Source organism: Myodes glareolus, chromosome 19 (genome assembly GCF_982192425.1).
Source record: "Myodes glareolus chromosome 19, mMyoGla1.1, whole genome shotgun sequence".
NCBI lineage: Eukaryota > Metazoa > Chordata > Mammalia > Rodentia > Cricetidae > Myodes > Myodes glareolus.
Window position 1 is genome coordinate 39,858,250 of NC_142044.1, and position 21,859 is coordinate 39,880,108.

At 40.6% G+C, this 21,859-nt stretch overlaps 1 protein-coding gene across 1 annotated transcript in view; it reads left to right on the forward strand.

Annotated features, from left to right (window-relative positions):
• The window catches only part of Mrtfa (myocardin related transcription factor A), a 178,790-nt gene that overhangs the window by 54,159 nt on the left and 102,772 nt on the right, over nucleotides 1-21,859 (forward strand). The window contains exon 2 of the mRNA XM_048454715.3: nucleotides 11,927-12,188. The gene's annotated coding sequence lies outside the window, so the exon portion shown is untranslated. The remainder of the gene's footprint in view (nucleotides 1-11,926; nucleotides 12,189-21,859) is intronic.

Here is a 21,859-nt window from a genome sequence, read left to right on the forward strand (position 1 = left end):
ATATTATTTTAATTAATAAATTAATTTTGGTCCAGGGAGATAGCCCAGTAGGTGAAGGTGCCTGTCTCCAAGCTAGTTGACCAGAATTTGATCCTAGGGACCAACATGATGGAAGGAAAGAATGGACTCCTTTTGTATGAATTCTCTTCTGATCATTACACACACACATATTAAAATAAGGCTGGTGTGGGGCCATTGAGATGGCTTAGTGGATAAAAGCCTCTAGCCGACTGGCTGCCAAGTATGCTATGAGTTTAGTGTCCAGGACCCACATGGTAGAATGAGAACCAACTTCCAAAAGTTGTTCTCTGACTTCCACCACACATGTGCCATGGCATCTGTGCACCCACCTACCTCCACACACAACAGTAACTCATTTTTAAAGGTAGTTTCTACAATTAAAATGTAATGACAAGAATAATTCATGAACATCCCGCCATCGCCTGCTTGTTTTAGCTCTAATGCTGCAGTACAGTGTACAATGTCCTGACTGTCCTTCCCTCCATGGGACAACCTCCATGCTAAGCTGCTAAGCTGCTCTAGGGCTGACTCCAATTGGTGCTCCCCAGATCCTGCACAACGATAGGTGCTCCTCTCTCGTATTTGGATGTTCCTTCAAAACTTCAGCAGTTTCGTCCTTTTTATGGCAAGACAGTTTTATTCAAAGTTTTTGTAAATGTTGGATTGAGAATTTAGGAAACCACTTGTGGTTTCTTTTGTAAGGCAGGAGCATGTTCTTATCCTATTGGGAAGGAACTCATTGGAAAACTGAAGGGTAAGAGGCTGCTGGCTCTGGAAGTGCAAGTTCTCCTTAAATGTTCCATTGTAGTGGGAAACAAAGTGTAGTACTGTACATGCCTGCCTTCCTGTGCCGGAGGTTTGTCTCAACAGGTTGCCCATTCCAAAGTTACTCTTTAAAAAAAAAAAAAATAGCTAGTCTCATTCATGTGATTCCCATCTGAACGGATTGCTATAGCAGATTTTGTGTACTGCAGATTTTTCTGTGGGTTGGCCACATTTCAATTTATGCTGGTTTATTGGTACATAGAGATTTAGTGAAGACTGAAAGTGACTAAAAATTCCGATCCTGAAGGCTTTCTCATAATAGAGCACATTCATTAGGTGACTATACAGAATCTGATACAGAGCAAGGGTATGTCAAAGTGTCTGTGCCTCCATCTCTTATAAAAGAAATCTCTTAAAACACAGTGTAAGGTTGAGCATTGCCTGTACTTTCAGAGGTCCTGAGTTAAATTCCCACCAACCACATGGTAACTCACAACCACCTGTAATAAGATTTGGTGCCCTCTTCTGGCCTGTAGGGACACATGCAGGCAGGACACTGTAGACATAATAAATAAATAAATCTAAACAAAAACAAAACCCAAAAAACTCACAATGGAATTACACATTTTAAAATTGAAGAATTTGCCAGGCAGTGGTGGCACATGCCTTTAATCCCAGCTCTTGGGAGACAGAGGCAAGTGGATATATGTGAATTAGACCAGCCTGGTTTACAGACTGAGTGCCAGGATAGGCACCAAAGCTACACAGAGAAACACTGTCTTGAAAAACTAAAAAGAAGAAGAAGAAGAAGAAGAAGAGGAGGAGGAGGAGGAGGAGGAGGAGGAGAAGAAGAAGAAGAAGAAGAAGAACAACAACAACAACAACAACTTGAGCACCACAAAAGAGGGATTGCTTGTGAATCATAGGAAGCATACCTGTGATGTTTGTGGGCATGAATGAATAAAGTTCAAAGAATGTGATGAGGTCATCTGCTGAAAATAGTGCTTTAGCTTTCAAGCATTTGTTTGCAGAGAAGATATGGTTTAAGGTAAATTGTGAAATTTCTGTTAAAGGCTTTCAACAAAACACAACCTATGGTTAATATTTCTATACTTTTCATAACACTTTCTTGTTAGACTTTTCATAATAGATAACAAGATAGATAATAGTATCACCAAACATGGTGATATAACTCACGCAGGTCACACATCAGAGCTGAGCATTCGTTGTCGTTTGGGGACAGGCTAAATAGTAAATTAGACTCAAAGTCAGAAGCGGGCTAAAGTAAGCAGTCATTCTTTGTGTAGCTGGCAGTCTGTTTCTGAGAGCCTCCCTGTCCACCCGAGTCTCTGCAGCTCCTCCCACCTCACTGCCCCCAGTTTGTGACTGCTGTCCGTCTCTTACTGAGTTCAGGCAGAGCATGTTTGTATGATAAGTAGAAACGTAGGTTCTGAAACTAATTGTGCAGGGTCAAATAGCTTAACCTTTTAGCGCCTAGTTCCAAGTTTAAACTGGGTACTATGAATAAATGACTTTTAGTGGTGTCCAGATTGAGTACAGACAGGTAGAGTGCCTCTCTTATATGAAGTAGTCATTAAGTGTTGACTGTTCTCAATTCAGCTCAGATAGCATTTCCTCAGAGACCTCTCTTGACCATTTAATCTATATTAGCCATCTGGCCCCAGACATATAACATTTGTAGTTACCCGAGATTACTTTATTGTATAGATGTTTACTTTGATTTTGTTTATTTTGAGATAGGGTCTTTTTGTTTTGTTTTGTTTTGTTTTTCAAGACAGGATTTCTCTGTGTTACAGTCCTAGCTGTCCTGGAACTCACTCTACAGATGAGACTGGCCTTGAAGTCACAGAGGTCCACCTGCCTCTGCCTCCTGAGTGCTGGGATTAAAAGAATGCACCACTCTGCCTGGTGAGACAGGGTCTTACTATGTAGCCCTGGCTGGCCTAAGACCTGCTATGTAGACCAGGCTGGCTTCAACTCATAGAGATCTTTCTGCCTCTGCCTCCCAAATGTTGGGGTGAATGGTGTGCCTTTTTTTTAAACTCTCCTAATATAATGTAAGCTTCAGCATAGCAGAGAAATTTTGTCTATTGAACTTCAGTGCCTAAAACAATGCTTGATGGTGAGAGTCAGGTCTACACCAGAAGGTCTTTAAGACTGGTTTGCTCAGTCTAGAGAGAATGTTGCCTTGCCTACTAACCCCTCTAGATTGTACTGTAAGCTGTGATGCCTGGATGGACTTTGATGGGAGTGAGGCTGAGGAACAGTCAGTAAGACAGGGATTGAGCTTGGGAATGAAGTATATAGTTAACTTCTCTTCTGTTTTTATTTATTTCTGCTGCGTCCAGCTGGTGAGTTTATGCCCCTTATATAAGCCCTGAAGCTTACTTGTGTGTTTAAGTTTGGGGACAGCTGGTTGCTCCTCAGCATTATAAAGTTATGGCTTTATTGCCCTTCTAAAATAGTATGAACAGACAGTGTTGATATGTAATTAGATATTTGACTATGTATGATAATTTAGGAGTCGCAGCGATGGCCTGAAAGCCTAGAGTAGGCAATTGGAGGTTGGGAATCCCTGAGTTTTCAACTGAGCCTACTTTGATAACATTTTCACTCCCTTAGCCATTCTGTTCCAAATTTATGAACTAGCTAACATTAACCTAAATATCCCCTCTGCAGTTTTATACCTTGATTTATTCTTAAAGCCTTGCTACTTTTTTTTGTTGTTCTCTTTTGTTTCTTTTCTTTTAAGGTTATTCTTTTTTTTAAAAAAAAATTACTTATATACATGCTTTAGTGAGTTTATGTGCTCCATGTGCATACAGGTGCCCATGGAAACCCTCTTGGGTCCCATGGAACTAGAGTTACAGAAACTTGTGCTTTGCCCAAGGTGGAACCAAACCCTAGGTTCTCTGTGAGAGCAGTAAGCATTCTTAATTGCTGAGCCATCTCTTCAGCTCCTCTCTTCTGTTCTTGTATTCTCTATAATTTCTCTTGTACTGCCTTCATTTCCATGTTTTCCTATTCTCATACTTAAAGGACACTCAAATGACATTTTTATAGCTTGGTCTTGGACCCTGGACTCAATGTAAAAAATCAGTTTTGTTTCCTCAGATAAAATTCCCCCTATCTTTTTCGTTTCCCAGACTACCTGAGTTCTAGGAGCATAGGTGTGTGCCGCCACACCTAGCTGTTGAGGTCTTTGACACTTCCTTCTACATCATCTCTTGCAATCAAATATATACACATCATTTCCCATAAAAGGCATCTCTTGTTCACTCAACATTAATTCAATAGATTTGAGCTGCTACTCTCTTCAGAGAACACTGTGTGCCAGTTTCCTTCTATATTACTACTTGAGTTCAGGATCTCAGTATACATTATGTGTATTATCTTAAGTATAGTTTTTCTTTCCTCCTAATTCGTTTTTTCCATACTAATTCTCAGATGTGCTAAATCTGTTAAACATGAGTAATGCCACTTCTAGCTTTCTAAGGCTAGAGACTTCATCTTATAAAGCTTCTGTACTTGAGCATGTGGTTTGCCAAACCAGATTTCTGATTTAGGCTATCCCTTGTCTATCCTCCTGTCTGTTTCTCTTCATGTCCTTTCTCCTGGAGGAGTATAAGTTTCCTGAGGACAGGAGTTTTATCTTCTTTGCTCTAAACTCTAAGATCTTTTACAGTTCCTGGCAGGTAGTATACTCTATAAACATTTATTGAAGAATCATGAGTTCTAGGATTACAGGTGTGTGCCATTGTGCTAAGCTGATATTCCTGTATTGCTTGTTTTTCATGATTTCCAAGATAAAGTCAGTTTCTTGACCATTTACCTCTAGAAGTCCTTAGTAGTTAAGTCATATACACAAAGGATAGATAGGGTTAGAAGTGATAGGGTGTGGGCAGTTAGTTGAAACTTTTTCCTCATCTTCTCTGTGACCCGAGACAGTCTCCAGTAAACTCCCACAAAATATTTAAGCTCATTTGCGTCCTTCATGCCAGATTTTATACATATGAAATTTGTACATTTTATACATTTATACAAATTTTATACACATGCCTAAACATGTGTTTAGATACAGTTTTATGGAGTGATATACTGTCTTTTAAAAATATGTTAAAAGTGTAAGTCTAATTGATTAAAAATTTTCATGCAGAAAATTTAATAATCAAAAGAATTGTTCCGTCCTCTGAAGAACCATAGCGTTTGGTTGTATGAAACCAATGCTGTCATTGAGCACACAAACTCTGCTCATCTCCTACTTGTGTTTAGAGTGTCAGCTGTCTCCCCCAGCTCTTACATTCCCGGACACGTTTTGTGCTCTGGCTTCTGGGTACATACATTGCTTGGGAGAGATAGACAGAAGGCGTGCAGCCTGAAGGGGGTGGGGCTGGGTAGGGAAAGATGAAATGGAATCAAGATAGGGAACAGATGGGTTGTGGGAGATCACCCTGCCCCCATGTTGTTTTTGTTCTAGCTGCTGCTGATCATGCATAAAGCAGCAGACCTGAAAATGGTCTTGGATTCAGTAGATTTATAAACTTTCAACATTGAAACATTCAATCTAGGGATGCTTAGGAACTAACAGGGACACTTGATCTGTATTGATGGCCCCTATACAATTTTTGGTGTTGTCTCTACATTGTCATACTGTATTGGGATTTTCTGTACTATTTGAAAATGAGTAGAGAGTATTTTCTAGAGACACAAATCCATGTATGTATGTATGTATGTATGTGTTTTTTTCCCCCAAGACAGGGATTCTTTGTACCCCTGGCTGTTCCCTGGAACTCAATCTGTCAACCAGGCTGTCCTAGAACTCACAGAGATCTTCCTGCCTCTGCCTCTCAAGGCCTGGCATTAAAGGTGTGAGCCACTACATCCAGCCCCTGTATATATTTTATGCTAAAGTTCTTTCTCTTTTGCCATTGCTTGCCCTTCACCGATTTCTGGTCTGTTTCTGGTAACCTTCCTTTATTCTTCACTGAGTCTTCCCTTTGCCCGTGAAAGGTTTTTATAATCAATATGATGATTGAACCTAGGGTGCCACAAGCATGGTAGACTAGAGCTCTACCACTGAAGCTTTGTTTGAATTATTGATTGTGTATATGGATGTTCACAAGCGTGTGTGTATATGATTTGTGTATGCACACGTACACAGATACCATGAACCTGGGGCTTGTGTTTTCTCAGTTAGACTGGAAGCCAGCAAGCCCCCAGCTTGGAGCTGGTGTAAAAGCCTGTGCCAATGATTGGCTTGTTATATCAATGTTGAAATCTGGACTCTAGTTCTCATGGTTGCAGTATCTGTCTTAGTCCCTGTTCTGTCGCTGTGAAGAGACATCATGACCACAACAACTCTTTTTGTGGGGTTAGAGGGTGTTTGAGACAGGGTTTCTCTGTATAGCTTTGGCTGTCCTGGAGCTCACTCTGGCCTCAAACTCAGAGATCTGCCTGCCTCTGCCTCGGAGTACTGGGATTAAAGGAGTGCTCCATCACCACCCAGCTGATCATGGCAACTCTTATGAAGGAAAGTATTTAATTGGGACTTGCTTACTGTTTCAGAGGTTTAGTCCGTTATCCTTATGATAGGGAACACAGTGGTGCGCAGGAGACATGGCTGCTGAGAGTTCTACATCTGGATTCACAGGCAGCAGAAACAGAGAGACACTGGGCCTGGTTTGGGCTTTTGAAAGCCGGAAGTCCACCCCCCCCCCAAGAAACACACTTCCTCCAACAAGGCTACAACTCCTAATCCTTTCAAATAGGGCCACTCCCTGGTGACCAAACATTAAAATCTAGAGCCTGTGTGTTCATTCTCTTTCAAGCCCCCACAGTGTCCTTAACCACAAAACATTTTTCTGGCTCCCAGAATCATATGTAAACATTAAAATGGGGCCAGTATGATGACTCAGTAGGTCAAAGGCACTTGCTGCTGATCCTCAGTTTAATCCCAGGATTCCCACAGTTTGGCAGGAGAAAACGGACTCCAGCAAGTTGTCTTCTGGTTCCCCACAAGTGCATTGTGGCATGTACCCTTCCTCACACACAAACAAATAAATGAGATTAAAATTTTTAAATATTAGAACATTATCAAGGGCACCGGACAGATGACTCATCTGTTAAGAGCATTGGCTACTCTTGCAGAGAACCTGGGTTTGGTTCCCAGAATCCACATGGTGGTTCACAAACGTTCTTTTGTTTTGTGGGGGGGGGGGGGTGTCGAGACAGGGTTTCTCTGTAGCTTTGGAGCTTGTCCTGGAACTCTCTCTGTAGACCAGGCTGGCCTCAAACTCACAGAGATCTGTCTGCCTCATGAGTGCTGGGATTAAAGATGTGTGCTACCACTGCCCAGCTAACAAACATTCTTAACTCCACTTCTAGGGGATTTGATGCCTTCTCACCTCCACGGGCACCAGGTGTGCATGTGGTGCACATACATACATGTAGGCAAAACATTCATACACATAAAATCTATTTTTTTTAAAAACAGAATGTTATTAAGCATACACAAATGTAAAAAAGGTAATATACTGCTCAGCTTCAGCAGCTTGTTCTGTGTTCTTGTTTGTGTACCTTCATCTGATCTTGCTGCCTCGTGGCCTTTGTGAAAATGTTATTGTGGGTTACTCTGATGTGGGTATTTTAAAGGCTACATCACGAAACCTGAAAAAATGCCACCATAGCATGTAATTTACTCAATTAAACACACAACAGTAAAGTATACATGTAAAATTTTAAGTGATGTTTTATTTCAAACACTTAATGGTTTTATAAATATGGATTTTTATTCATTTTTAAGCTGTTAAAATCAGAATGGGGGATCAATAGGGCTGGGAATTTATGTCATTTGATAGAATGCTTGCCTAGCATGCATGAATCCCTGACTTTGATCCTCTAGTACTGCACAAAACTGATGGTGTAGTTGTAGGCCTGCATTCTAGCACTGAGGAGGAGGGTCAGGTGTTCAAGGGTCGTCTCTACTACATAACAAATTTGAGGCCAGCCTCTGATGCATGAAACCCTATTTTTCTTAAAAACAAAACGAAACAAAACAAACAGAAAGTGAAAGCACTAAAATCTGAAAGAAGTTGTTAAAACAGTCTTTCAATTTTCTTTCTTTTGCTCTAGGTAGTAAAAGGCACAGTCACAATCCAAGTCACAACGAAGTCTGATCCCTTAGTAATCTGTGTTCTGGGAACACACTTTTGCTTTAATATAAAAAACTAGCCAGGAGTAATCTAAGGTGCCACACACCTGTAATCTAAGCTACTTGAGAGACTGAATCAGGAGGATTGAATTTAAGGCCCACCAAGGCAACATAGCCAGACCCTCACCTCCCATCTCATTAAACAAAAGCTGACCCTCTCTTTTCTTTTATGTCTAGCACTAGACTTTGGTGGGGACACATTCCTCAAAGTTTCTTTTAAATATTTTATGAAGATATTGGATATATATACATATATATATGTATATATATATATTAAATGAATGCCAGAATTATGGACTCATACCAGTCTACTTCATGTTTTAATAGGACAATATTATGATGCCGTAGGACAGATCTTTATTGTATCTTGGGATGGTAACACATCTGCGTCAAAGCTCAGAATTCCAACAATACTGTTAATTTTCTAGTCATTTTAGAAGTGAAAAGTAAACATTTTAAAGCATATATAATTTTATTCTTTTAAACTCAGTGAGTTGGAAGAGTTGATTCTTGTGTTCACTTGATCGCTACCCCCCACAGCCTGTCTTTCAGGAAGGTGCTGTAGGTAATATTATGTTGCCCAAGTTGACCTTTAAATTCTTTGGTTTTAATTATGTCATATTCCATCCTCATTGCTCTCATTTTACCTTTTTAATTCCATTTTGTATTTAAATTATATATATATAATATATATATGTGTGTGTGTGTGTGTGTGTGTGTGTGTGTGTGTGTGTGTGTGAATGAGCAGGTAGAAGCACTTGCCAAACCAGAACCACTGCCTGGTTTGAACCTATTGTGTAGCTATGACCAGAGCATGACAGCCATCATCTTAACTAGAACATTTGGAAATGACTCTCAAGACCACACCTGTTGACTGTTGGTGTTCCCTCATAGGAGAGGCAGGGAAAGTCATGGAACCTGAGGTTCTGTCTGTTCCCTCCTGAACCTCCTGGCTATTTGTGTGTAATTCTTCCCTAATTGCTTGTAGCTTCATGGTTTCTGAAGGTGCTGGAGTATATAGATGGCAGAGGGTTAACCAAGTGGGCAGGCTCCTGTGTACGCAACTATGGGGAAGTCATCCTTGCTGGTGTGAGAATTTCCAGTAGTGAGACTTGTCTGAGGTCACCTTGTGAGCAGTCAGCTCCTCATCCGAGCTCTGTAAGTCCAATAAACTTATTGGTTCCCCAAGTTAGACTTGGCAGAACTGGAATTGGGTTTCTGTGATCTATGAGGAGGGCATAGATGGTTTTGTCTCCTTCCCCCAAAGTGTAAGAGTCCCCACAGCAGATACATTGTTCCTTGAAGGTGGGGTAGAATGTGATGGCTTTTTAGTTTACACTGCCTTTCTTAATTTGATGAATGTTTAATATTTTATTGGTTTCTAAAATCCTTACTGTAGAATCAAAGGAATACTGGCTTCCTTTTCTATACTAAAACATCACCTTTTCATTCAAAAACAATCTGAGTATTCTAGAAAAACTCGGAATCTATAAGAAAGTAAGCAAGCATTTTATAATGTGTATGTGTTTTGAGGTGTAATGTGTACATGATAAATGCATACAATTTAATCTGATTTTAAAATATGTTAATCTAGGGCAGAAGAGAAGATTAAAACTTAATTGTTAATACTTAGTAGTATAAGCAAACAAAAATCTCTTATGTTTTAATATAATTCTTGTGCTTTTTTAATATCTTACTCAAATAATTTTAGAGTCAACATTTCCACATTCAAAATACTTTAAAATGGTTTTTAATAACACAGTATTCAGAGAATGCATGTGTTCTTAACTGATGCAGCCATCAAGTCTCGTTTGTTGGAAATACTTCTCAGTTGTGTATATTGTTTTGTTCCGTGTTTGCTTGTCTTGGCTTTGTTGTTTTTGTGGTACTGAGTGAACCTAGTGACTTACATGCATTGGTAAGTGTCCTGTCGCTCACTGATGTCCCTAACCAATTCTTTGTTTATTTACTTACTGTCTCTCAGATTTGTTGGAGACAGGGTTGGGTTTTTTTTCTATGTTGCTCAAGATGGTCTTAATTCCTGGACTTAGTGCTCCAATCTCCTGGTCTTCAGGTATAGACCGCTTTGTAGACTCTTGGTTATTAAAACAAAATTATTTTTATTATTTTTTATTCTGCCATTTTAAAAGATCTTTTAATTCTGTAAGGAGTTTTTTGTTTTGTCTTGTTTCAGTAAAAGTTTGTGCTTTTATTGTCTTCATTATAAAATCTGCTTATAACTTGATCACTTGGCCCTTTCTTCAGAATGCTCAAATTTCTTACTAGCCAGCATTCTCCTAGATCTGCGATTAGACGCAACACACTCAGCCTTAACCCAGTCTTGGGACTTTAACTTTTTTTCGGAAGATAGGCTTGGTCTTCCCACTGTAACCATTCTCTTTCTAGCTTGCCCTGGGCACACAGGAAATCCTTGCTCTTCTTGGACTGTATCACTTTTTAGGGCTGGTGCTTGCCACATTTCTTGCAGAAAGCCAACAGATCTTAGAAACATTCACGGTGTGTGTGAAAACGCTTTCAGCACAGAAAAGAGAAGTTTTGTGTTTATTTATTTATTTTTCTTTTAAAGTCAAGTTTACTATTTTTATTTTAATTTTTATTATTTTTAGTTTTCTGTATGTGTGTGGGGTATGCACGCATGAGTTCAGGTGTCCAGAGAGGCCAGAGGCATTGGATTTTCTGAATCAGGAGTCCTAGGCAGTTAGAGCTGTTTGACCTGGATGCTGACACGGAACTCAGATCCTCTGTTCGCTGTACTCAGTACTGTTAACATCTGTTAACTGCACCCCGTTTTCCCTTATTAAAACTTCTAGTCAAACCTGGCCTGATGGAACACACCTCAGGATGCTGAGGTGCGAGGTTACTGTGAATTCCAGGCTAGTCTGGGTTTTTAAAGGAGACCCTGTCCCAAAAGAACAAGGACACAAATTAACGACAAAAACCCAAGGTCTAGCCAAGTGTAATAACTCACACCTGTGGTCCCAGCATTCTGCAGTTGTGCAGAAGAGCTGAGAGCTGAAGACCAACATGGGCTCCAAAGTGAGACCCTGTCTCCAAACAAACAAAAAGAAAAATGAGTTGGTTGTGGTGCCCCATGCCTTTCATCCCAACACTTGAGAGGCCAAGCAGAGGCAGGCAGATTTCTGTGAGTTCCAGGGCAATCAGGGATACAGAGAAACCCAGTCTCAAAACAAAAGATAAGGATTAGGGTGCCCTTTAGCCTCCCTATCTGCAGCCTGGCTACACATCAAGCTCTCCTGTGGAACCTCCAAGAAAGGCGGTGAATGGGAGTTTTGTGTTTAATATGCTAGTTCTGCGTACTGTGATTGAATATACCTATCACCAGGCAGATATCTCTGTATTCCTTTACAAAGTAGTTTTCCTAATTCCCTATCCTAGATAGGATGATGCATTATGCTAATTCAGTGCCTTCTGGCTATTCAGTCTGTTGTTTCTCAGGATACTTTCTCTTAGTTGTTGAAAGGTGATGTTTATTTCAGTTATTTCTCCTTGATTAACATTTCCTTTTAACCCTTTATATGTGTATGTGTGTTACTTTTAACTATGTTGTCCTTCTGAGTTAATTGAAGACAGTAGCAAAACTTGGAAGTCCGCACTCTGAGAGTTTGATAACCATGCTCACTTACTTTACAAAAACCTTTTAAACTGGTTGCAGCAGTACACACCTATAATCCAAACATTCTGGAGGCTGAGGCAGGAACATCACGATTTGGAGCTTTGCCTGAACTATGTAGAAATGCTGTCTTAAATTTTTGAACTTGTTGATGGTATGCTAGTGCCGTAACCTAGAACATCTGTATTTTATATACGCTCAGCAGTTCAGTGTCTTCATTGTGTCATCTAAACTTGGTGTGTTCCTCCATTTTCTAGGTTACCATCGCGAAAGCCAAAGTGGATTTCTCCAGTGTGGTGTGCCTGCCCCCTTCCGTCATTGCTGTGAATGGGCTGGACGGAGGAGGGGCTGGCGAAAATGATGATGAACCAGTGCTCCTGTCCCTGTCTGCTGCCCCCAGCCCCCAGAGCGAAGCTGTTGCCAATGAACTGCAGGAGCTGTCCCTGCAGCCCGAGCTGACCCTGGGCCTCCATCCTGGCAGGAACCCTAATTTGCCTCCACTCAGTGAGCGGAAGAATGGTGAGTCCTTTAGAGATTCCTACGTTGCTTGATTTCACCAGAGTCTCCATGTTTATGGCTTTATAGATCCTTGCCTTCATGTCTGGTGAAAGTTTTTTGTCTTAATAATTCCCCTCCCCCTTTTTTCTTTTAGTTTTTCAAGACAGGGTCTTTTTGAGTTGCCCTTCTTGTCCTGGAACTTGTTCTGTAGACCAGACTGGCCTCAAACTCAAAGATACATTTGTCTCTGCCTGGGATTAAAGTCATGCACCACCCAACTAAATATTTCTTGTAAATAGAGAAACAGCTTATTTTAGTTGAATCCAACATTTCCTAGCATGGTTACTGTGGCTGATTTAACTTTCCTTCCTGTTACTCTGCTGATTCCAACCCATTCTGTCCATTAATTCATCAGTTCAGCAAATGTTTGGTGAGTATCCACAGAACAGCATCACCAGTTGAGGATCAAGTGTCAGGCACCTGAGCCTGTCAGGAACATTTCACATCCAACCATTACATGTCACAGCCTAGCCTATAACCCCACCTGACTTAGGCTCAGGAAGATCATAAGACTACAGTTGAACAGAATGGCCCAACATTCTGCTAGTAGAGTCTTAAATAGGGTGGTGACATAGGTCTGATTTTGCACCACCGTAAAGTCAAAAAATTTTAAGTTGAATCATTGTTAGGTCAGGAACTCTTATGTTCTTCTACAACCTATGCTTATTATTTAATATTTGCATTATGAGTTAGTAGTATATGTATTTTGTGATTGAATCTCTTAATCACTGCAGTTTCCCTTCAGAATACTAGCCTTATCTCTATCTTCTGTGTTGATATGTTGTTTTAATTAGTCTTACCTAATAGCCTTTCTCTGTTTCTTAAATTATTTTGGCTGTTCTTACCCTTTAAGTTTCCCATGATTTTTTTGTTTGTTTTTGTTTTTCGTTTCTATTTTTGTTTTTGTTTTTTTGAGACAGGGTTTCTTTGTTTAACAGCCCTAGTTGTCCTGGAATTCACTTTGTAGACCAGGCTGGCCTTGAACTCACAGAGATCCACCTGCCTCTGCCTCCCCAGTGCTGGAATTAAAGACATGTGCCACCATTGCCCAGCTATTTCCCATGACTTTAAGGTTACTTATTTTCTACAAACAAAACAAGAGCAACAAAAGAGATAATTTTTCTCAAAAAATGTTAAAATACATAATAGAGTTTTGTAATGAGCATGTTTGTTCTCCACTACCTGTTATTTATTTATTTGTGTGTGTGTGTGTGTTACTTGCATGTATGGATGTGCCCTATGTGTGCCTGGTGTCTTCAAAGACTAGAAGAGGGCTATCAGATCCTCTGGAACTGGAGTTGTAGATGGTTGTGAACCACAATGTCAGTACTTGGTACTGAACCTGGATCCTCTGCAGGAGCAGTATGGTAGTTTGAATAAGAATGGCACCCATAGGCTCATATATTTGAATACTTAGTCATCAGGGAGTGGCACTACTTGAGAAGGATTAGGAGCTGTGGCCTTGTTGGAGGAAGCATGTCACTGGAGGCGGGCTTTGAAGTTTCAAAAGCCCAAGCCAGGCCCAGTGCCTTTCTCTTCCTGTTTCCTATGGATCTAGATGTAGAACTCTCAGCTACTTCTCTAGCCCTGTGTCTATGTGCTCCAATGCTTTCCACCATCACTAAACTGTAAACTAAATACCATTACTGAAACTGTAAGGAAGCCCCAATTAAATGCTTTCTTTTATAAGAGTTGCCTTGGTTATGGTGTCTCTTTACAGCAGCATAACTGTAGCTAAGACAGATAGCAAGTGTGCTCAACCACTGAGCTGTCTCCAGCCCTCTACCATTGACTTTCTTAAGAGGGTAAGAAATGGGAGTTAAACTGGGTCTCATTGTATGAATTGGGCTGGCCTTATTGATCCTCCTGCCTTAGGCTCTTAAGTGTTGTGATTACAGGTATGTGCCAGCTTGCTGAGCTCTCCCTCCAACACTTCATGTATATTTGTCCATCTCTCTTATCAGTCCATCTTATTTGTGTGATGTACTTCAAAGTAAGGTTCAGCACACTGCTTGTTGCTGAAATACAGCATCATGTGTCTTCTCTATTGAGCTGTCACAGTTTAAACACATTTGTTTGTAACTAGTATTTACAACTGAAGAAATGATAAAACATTGCCAAAAACCAGCTCCCACTGGGCTCTGGAGGCAGAGGCAGGAGGATCTCTGTGAGTTCCAGGACAGCCAGGGCTACACAGAGAAACCCTGTCTCAAACCAAAACGAAAAGCAAACAGAAACAAACAAAAAACCCAGCTCCCTTGTGCCTCTTTCCAACCAGTGCTTCTTTCCCTCTGCTCCCAGGAAATTATCATTCTGGTGTCTGATGTCATCAGCTAGTTTCACTTTGCTCTTTTTGTTTATTTATTTGGAGATGGTGGTGTCACCTTGTTACCTAGGCTACCTGAAACTCAGGGCTTAAACAGTCCTGCCTCAGCCTCCTGAGTCAGTGAGTCTGATCTGCTGTGCTGACATTGTACTCGGTTTCATACTTCATCTAGAAACAGAATCATCCTGTATGTCTTTTCTTGGCTGCTTTGATGCATCTTTGAAGTTCATCTTTGTTGTTTGTGACTGCAGTTTCTCTAAACAGTTGGTAAACATTTGGAGTGTTTTTAATATAGGGCTACTATGATTCATGCTTCTGTAAAACTCATTTCTTTTGGTGTGTCTCTTGGGATTCTGGGTTAAACTATATAATTTATAAGAAAATGTGGAGAATTTATATTTAAAAATATATGGGTCTTGGGCTAATGGCATGGCTCAGTAGGTAAAGGCACCAATTGTCAAAGCCTGAGAACCTGAGTTCAATCCCCAGGACCCACATGGTGGAAGGAGAGAGGACCAACTCCCACAAGTTGTCCTCTGATCATCATACATGTATCATACATCATACATGTACACACACACCAAATAAGCAAATGTAATTAAAAATAACTTAAATATGTGATGTTTTGTGCCTCTTTCTGTCCATTAATTAGTTTTATGTCTGGTCATATGTTTTCTGTACTATCTTAGCCTATTTTTACAAGCTTCTCCAGAAAGATCATGTAAATATATAGTTAGATTCTTTCCCGAGCCACACTTCAGTTAGTGCTCCCCTTTCTTCTGCTTTACTCAGTTGCCCTTTATCATCACCCTTCTTCACCTCTGCTGTAATCAGACTCTCCATCCAGCAATGCTAGTGAGCCTTTAGAAGTCGATACCAGTATTGTCCCACTCCCCAAATCCTACAATGCCTTCCCGAGACGCTGATGGTCAAACTACATTTCTATGTTGTGGCTTGGTTTCTTGCCTCTTTGGTCCATCTATACTGACTTTTTTTTTTGCTATTTATTTCCTCCCTTCCATCCTATTCAGCCTCCCTTACCCACTCCCTCCTCTCTCCTTTCTTATTTTTGTAGTGCTGGGGGCCAAACTCAAGGCCTCCTGCATGCTAGGCTAGTGCTATGCCACTAATACCCACCTTCCTCAGCTCTCTTGTTCTTGAACACAGAAACTGTACTGTACTGCACAGACATCTTTCCTCAGGGAGTCCTTCCCTCCCCAAGTTCTCTTGAAGAACACCTCCCATTACACTCACCTGTCTTTTGTGTGTGTTTTTTATTTGTATTATTTCTTTTGATGGTACATTTTATAAGGGCAGAAACTTTATTTTGTTCATTGATACATGGCTGATTGTTGACTTACTGTGGAATCCAAGAACTTATTGGGTGGATAAATGAATGTTTTATTACTTTTTCCTAATGGGAAACAACTTTTTGTTTGTTTGCTTGTTTATTTCAGTTTGGTTTGGTTTTTCGAGACAGGTTTTCTTTGTGTGGCTTGGAGCCTGTCCTGGAACTCACTCCATAGACCAGGGTGGCCCCGAATTCACAGAGATCCGCCTGCCTCTGCCTCCCAAGTGCTGGGATTAAGGGCCTGCATTACTACCGCCTGGCTTTTTTGTTTTGTTTTAAAACAGGGTCTAGGTGTGTATCACTGGCATGTCTGGAGCTCCCTGTGTAGACCAGGCTGGCCTTGAACTCCTAAAAATTCTGTTTCAAGTGCTGGGATAAAAGACATGTCCCACCAAACTTGGCTGGAACAACTGGTTTTTACATTTATAGTTTTTAGCAGATTGTTTGGGAAGGGGCCCCCACAATATTTTTGTGTATTCTTTTTCTCATTTCTATTATGTATACAATATTCTGTCTGTGTGTATGTCTAAGGCCAGAAGAGGGCACCAGACCCCATTATAGATGGTTGTGAGCCACCATGTGGTTGCTGGGAATTGAACTCAGGACCTTTGGAAAAGCAGGCAATGCTCTTAACCTCTGAGCCATCTCTCCAGCCCCCTCTTTTTCTCATTTCTAATCCCCTGTTCCTGGATGAAGTGACGTCAGCTTACTTATTTGATAATGGAAAAAGTTCATCTAGAAGGAAAGATGAAATAGCGAAAAATAGAAGGGGGCTAGTGCGATGGCTCAGTGCTTAAGAATGCATGCTGCACAATCCCGAGGACCCGAGTTAGGATCCTAGCAATATGGGACCAGCTCTGAGAGATCTGACTCCCTTTTCTGGCCTCATGCACCTGCACACATAAATGAAATAAATTTAATACAATAGAAAAGATGGGGTTCCTGTGGAGATGAGTCCTGTGGTGCTGTCTCTGCCTTGTTTGGGGAGTAAGGATAATGTTCCTCTGAGGGAGGAGGAATGGAGTGAAGGATGACAGGCAGCAGACTTAAGTAAACCCCTGTGCCAGGGCTTATGTAGAGGAAGTTATTGCCAATGAAGAGACAGTAAAGTCATCTCAGAAGACAGCTGAAGGTGTTTGGCTTGGGTGGGGATCCTCAGTCAGTCTGTCTGAACTTCTATAGGAAAGTCTCTGTCCTCATGTTCAGACTCTCAAGAGTCACTGTTGGTCATTATCTTTGCTCTTCACATCCTAGAGACTTGACTACTGTGTCTTTGTCTAAAACAGCCTGTCACGTTCATCAGTGCTGTTTCTGTTGTGAATGGAATAGGCCCTCTAGTCTATTATCCTCTTGATCTTCATGCGGTTTGACATGGCCAGCCATTGTAGACATTTTAAAGCCTTCCTCTATTGCCCTTTCTCTTGGCTTGTCCACCTCGTCTCTCTGTACACTACCTTTTCTGCTCAACTCGGACCTTTCGCTCTGTTTTCCTACTTCCTCCTTACATTGCGTTCCAATTCTGAGTAAGAGGTTGGGTGTACTGGTGAGCAGACACTTCTAGGTTTTACACATTAGCAGGGAGGTCAGGATCAGAGCAGAAGTGGAAAACCCCTGCAGAGAAGAGACTGTGATGTGAGAGAGCCTGGCATTTTAGAGCAGAGGTAGTCCTGGAGTGTGAAATATGCACAGATGTACTGTGTGTGGAGAAGTGAAAGGTTGGCTTTTCAGATGGGCTTTTCTTCAAACGTCTTATGTGGAAAAGCAGTGAATTAGTAGGAGTCCTTGGGGGCAGTTGGTAGTTAGACTCCTGATACCTGTTTACTGAAGAGTTGGTGCCCTGGAACCATGATTCTCAGCCTTACTAATGCGACCCTTTAATACAGTTTCTCATGTTGTGGGGACCCCCAACCATAAAATGATTTTGTTGCTACTTTATAACTAATTTTGCTACTGTTATGAATCATAACATAAATATCTGATGTGACCCCCCCCCCAAAGGGTCACAGCCCACAGGTTGAGGACCATTACCTTAGGAGATGCCCTTGTTTATCCTAGATTTTGATGGCCACACTGGAGAAAGTTGCTAAGAAAAGTCCAAGGTGTGTGCTTTTATACCACTCCTTTATTTTCTTTGAGTTTAGTGTCTAGGTCAAAAAGAACACATTGAAAAGCCTGTGGGCTGTGTCCACCTGGAACTCAGAGATGCTCCGGTCTCAAGTTGCTCTGGCGCTCAGTAAATGAGTATATTATAAACTTCTTTTACTTACTCTATATTCATTCCTAAATATTAGCTATCAGCTAGGTAAAATATAAATGACGGAAATGATTTTTTTTTATTCTTTTGATCATCATAACTAGTATTCCATCATCTTCTACACATCTGTGATTTAGCCATTTTCATTGCTGTGTCTTACATGTTTTCATGGATAACTATTCCATAACAGAAAAAAAATCTGTCTCACTGGGTGGTGCCGTACGCATTTATCCCAGCACTCAGGAGGCAGAAGCAGGTGGATCTCTGTGAGTTTGAGGTCATCCCGGTCTACAAAGTGAGTTCCAAGACAGCCAGAAGTTACACAGAGAAACCCTGTCTTGAAAAAACAATAAAAAAACAAAAACAAAACAAAAAAATCTGCCTCACCCCCCCTTACACAAATAAATGAAATAAATAAACAAGTAAAATCTTGTTAAAAATCTTTCACAAGCTGTGTGTGATGACACACACCTTTAACCCCAGCACTCAGGAGGCAGAGGCAGGAAATCTCTTGATTTTGAGGCTAATCTGATCTACAGAGCCAGTTCAGGACAGCCAGGGCTCCACAGAGAGACTCTGTCTCGGTAGGAAGGTAGGTAGATCTGTTCCACTTGTGGAATTTGTATTGTTCCTTATTTCACACCGCACTATTGATGTCTTTATGTATTGTGGTATGTGTGCAAGCATACCTCATAATATACTGAACATTGTGTATTTTCTATGTAATTATAAGTAATACTAAACCATTTCTCAGTGTACAGTTTGTACAGCTACAGCAGTGTGTGAAAGCTCAGACTTGGATGGCTGCTTTTTACAGAGTCCTTCACTGCTGGCTGTATAAAGATGTCACCTCTTCCCCCTCCACCCCCCAGAGACAGGGTTTCTCTGTATCTTTGGAACTGGTCCTAGAACTAGCTTTTGGGTAGCCGAGGCTGGCCTCAACTCACAGAGATCTACCTGCTTCTGCCTCCTGAGTGCTGGGATTAAAGGCCTGCGCCGCCGCCACCACCACCTGACCTGGGTTTCTTTTCTTTTTTTTTTTTTCAGTTTTTTTCAAGACAGGGTTTCTCTGTAGCTTTGGAGTCTGTCCTACAACTAACTCTTGTAAACCAGGCTGGTTGCGAACTCACAAAGATTCACCTACCTCTGCTGGGATTAAAGGTGTACGCCACTACCGCCCAGCAGGTTTCTTCTTTTATAAAGCAGCAAGTTAAATCTTTCTATTTCATTTTTTCTTGATGACTCAACAAAGCTCTTTAAATATTCTACATATAAGATTGCTGTTGTTGAATGTCTGCAGATATCCTCTCCCATGATGATATATTTTTTTTCTCTATAGTATCTTTTTTTAAACGGTTTTATTATTTTTTTTATGTTCATTGGTGTCTCACCTGCATGTGTGTCTGTGTGAAGGTATCCGATCCCCCATAACTGGAGTTATAAACAGTTGTGAGCTACCATGTGGGTGTTAGGAATTAAATATAGGTCCTTTGAAGAGCAATGGAAGAGCAACCAGTGCTCTTAACCTCTGAGCTGTCTATCCAGCACATATTGTATCTTTTGTTGTTGTTGTTAATTGTGTGTGTGGTGGGGTGGGGGTCTTGAATTTGGATCTCAGAGATGCTGGGGAAGCGCTTTACCACTGAGCTAACCCTCAGTCCCTCTTAAAGGATCTTTTGATGAGAATTCTAAATTTAATATAGTCGTTTGTTTTTTCCACCTATTGTTGTTTCATTTTAGGGGTTTTGTTCTTTTTGTTTGTTTGTTTGTTTTGAGACAGAGCCTTTCTATACAGTACAAGGTAACCTTAAGTTCACAAATGGTTGTCTGTCTCAGCCTCCTGAGTACTAGAACTACAGACCTGGTTGTAACTGGGTCCTTTTTTCCAGAAACACTGTGACTTGTGTTTCTGCAAAAATTTTTGTATGAGCCAAAGTAAAGCCCCTGTTTCCCTTCAAGTGGATTGCCATTTACTAAAAAGACTCTCCTTTCCCCACTAATCTTTGCATTGTTCATGTGCAAAGATTTACTGATGTGTAGGTGTGTTTCTAAGTGCTGTGTTTGCTCCATGGGTCCTTTGATCTTTGCCTACTCAAAGTCCTCATAATGGGAGAAGCAACTCCTTCTTCTACCTTGTTCTTTTCCAAGAGTGATTTTTTTTGTCTGTTCTTGTTTTTTGGTTTTTTTTTTTTTTTGGCTTTTTTTGTTTTTGCATTTTCTTTTGAATTTCAATATTGCTATAGGGATTTGGTTGAGATGACATTAAGTCTGTAAACTAGGAGAACTGATATTTTTAGATTATTGTTCTAATTCTCTATGAAGCCCTGTAGTTTCCTTTGTGGTGGTCTTTCGTGTGCACTGTTCCATTTGCTTTTCCCCATTTGTTTTTGTGACGCTGAGAACTGAGCCAGGCCCTGCGTGCCAGCTATAGCTTCAGCCCCGTTTCCCACTATATGTTTTCTATACTTGGATACTGATGTAATATTACCTTTGCTTTGAGTTCCCTTCCTCTAGCTGATCCCAAATATTTTCCTGAAAGAGACTGTGATCGCTGTCTAGGCTGCTGGCTGGGGTCAGGAGAGCTGTGAGAAGAGAGAATGAAAGTGAAAAGCTCACATTTATTCCCTTCACAGTGCCTTTTCCTTCTCATTTCTATTTTGCATGTTTTTACAGCCAGGGGAGAAAGGGCCAGTCTTGTGTGTTTTCCCATAAAGGGACGCCTGTGTACTTTTGCGCCACAGTGCTGCACAGGAGGTACTAATTAATTGTTGAGAGAAGTAAAAATCTTGAGTAGGCAGTTTCAGATCCAAATTATAATATTTTCTTGGGTAAAGAAAAGAGACCTTTAAAACTGTGTTCCCCAGGAAGCCTCAAGGATTTTCCAGATTTAGTCTCACTTGAAAATGTCCAAATCTTAAGATTCATTAAACGCCTATTTATAAAGTGACTTAGAGATTTTCCTAAACTACTCCATCCCAGTCTTAAAGATAACCAGGCTTCCATCTTGTTTGTCAGATGTTGAGCCAGACTCCTGGTGAACAGATACCAGAGAGAAGTCCCTACTCCAAAAAAATAGACAGTAGAAACAAAAAACCCAACTCCTCATAGATCCACCCCACATCCCAGAGAAAACCGCTGCCAGCATGGGGTGCGCTTCCTCCAGTGCTCTTCTGCATTAGCACTGTTGGTTTGTGAATTATGTGTCCTGTGTCTTAAGAGTTTTTATATGTTGTTGAATATTTTTTATGTCTTCCCAGTTGGGTAATTAGTTTGTATTTTTTAGATGATAATGATTTGATCGAACATCTCTTAAAGCTCGTGTGTGTGTGTGTGTGTGTGTGTATACACTATTTCATTAGAAATAGAAATACTGACTTAAAGTATTTGACCATTTTAATGTTGGCAAATTTATTCTTGGACCCCTTTTAGTTACATTCTAAGTATTAGAGAGTAATGAACAAGACAGATGAGGATCTCATTGTCATTAACTTACAGTTGAATGAAAGAAAGATTAAACAACAGTTATATAAACCAATTCATTTACACACTTTAATTCCTTTAAAAGGAAAAACACAAAATGTTAGGATGATAGATGAAATTCCTAGCAAGGGGCATCTGCACATGTGTGATGAACTCACACACAGACGCATTTGCATAAATAAACTTAAATAAAATAAATCAGAGAAATTAACAACAGCAGC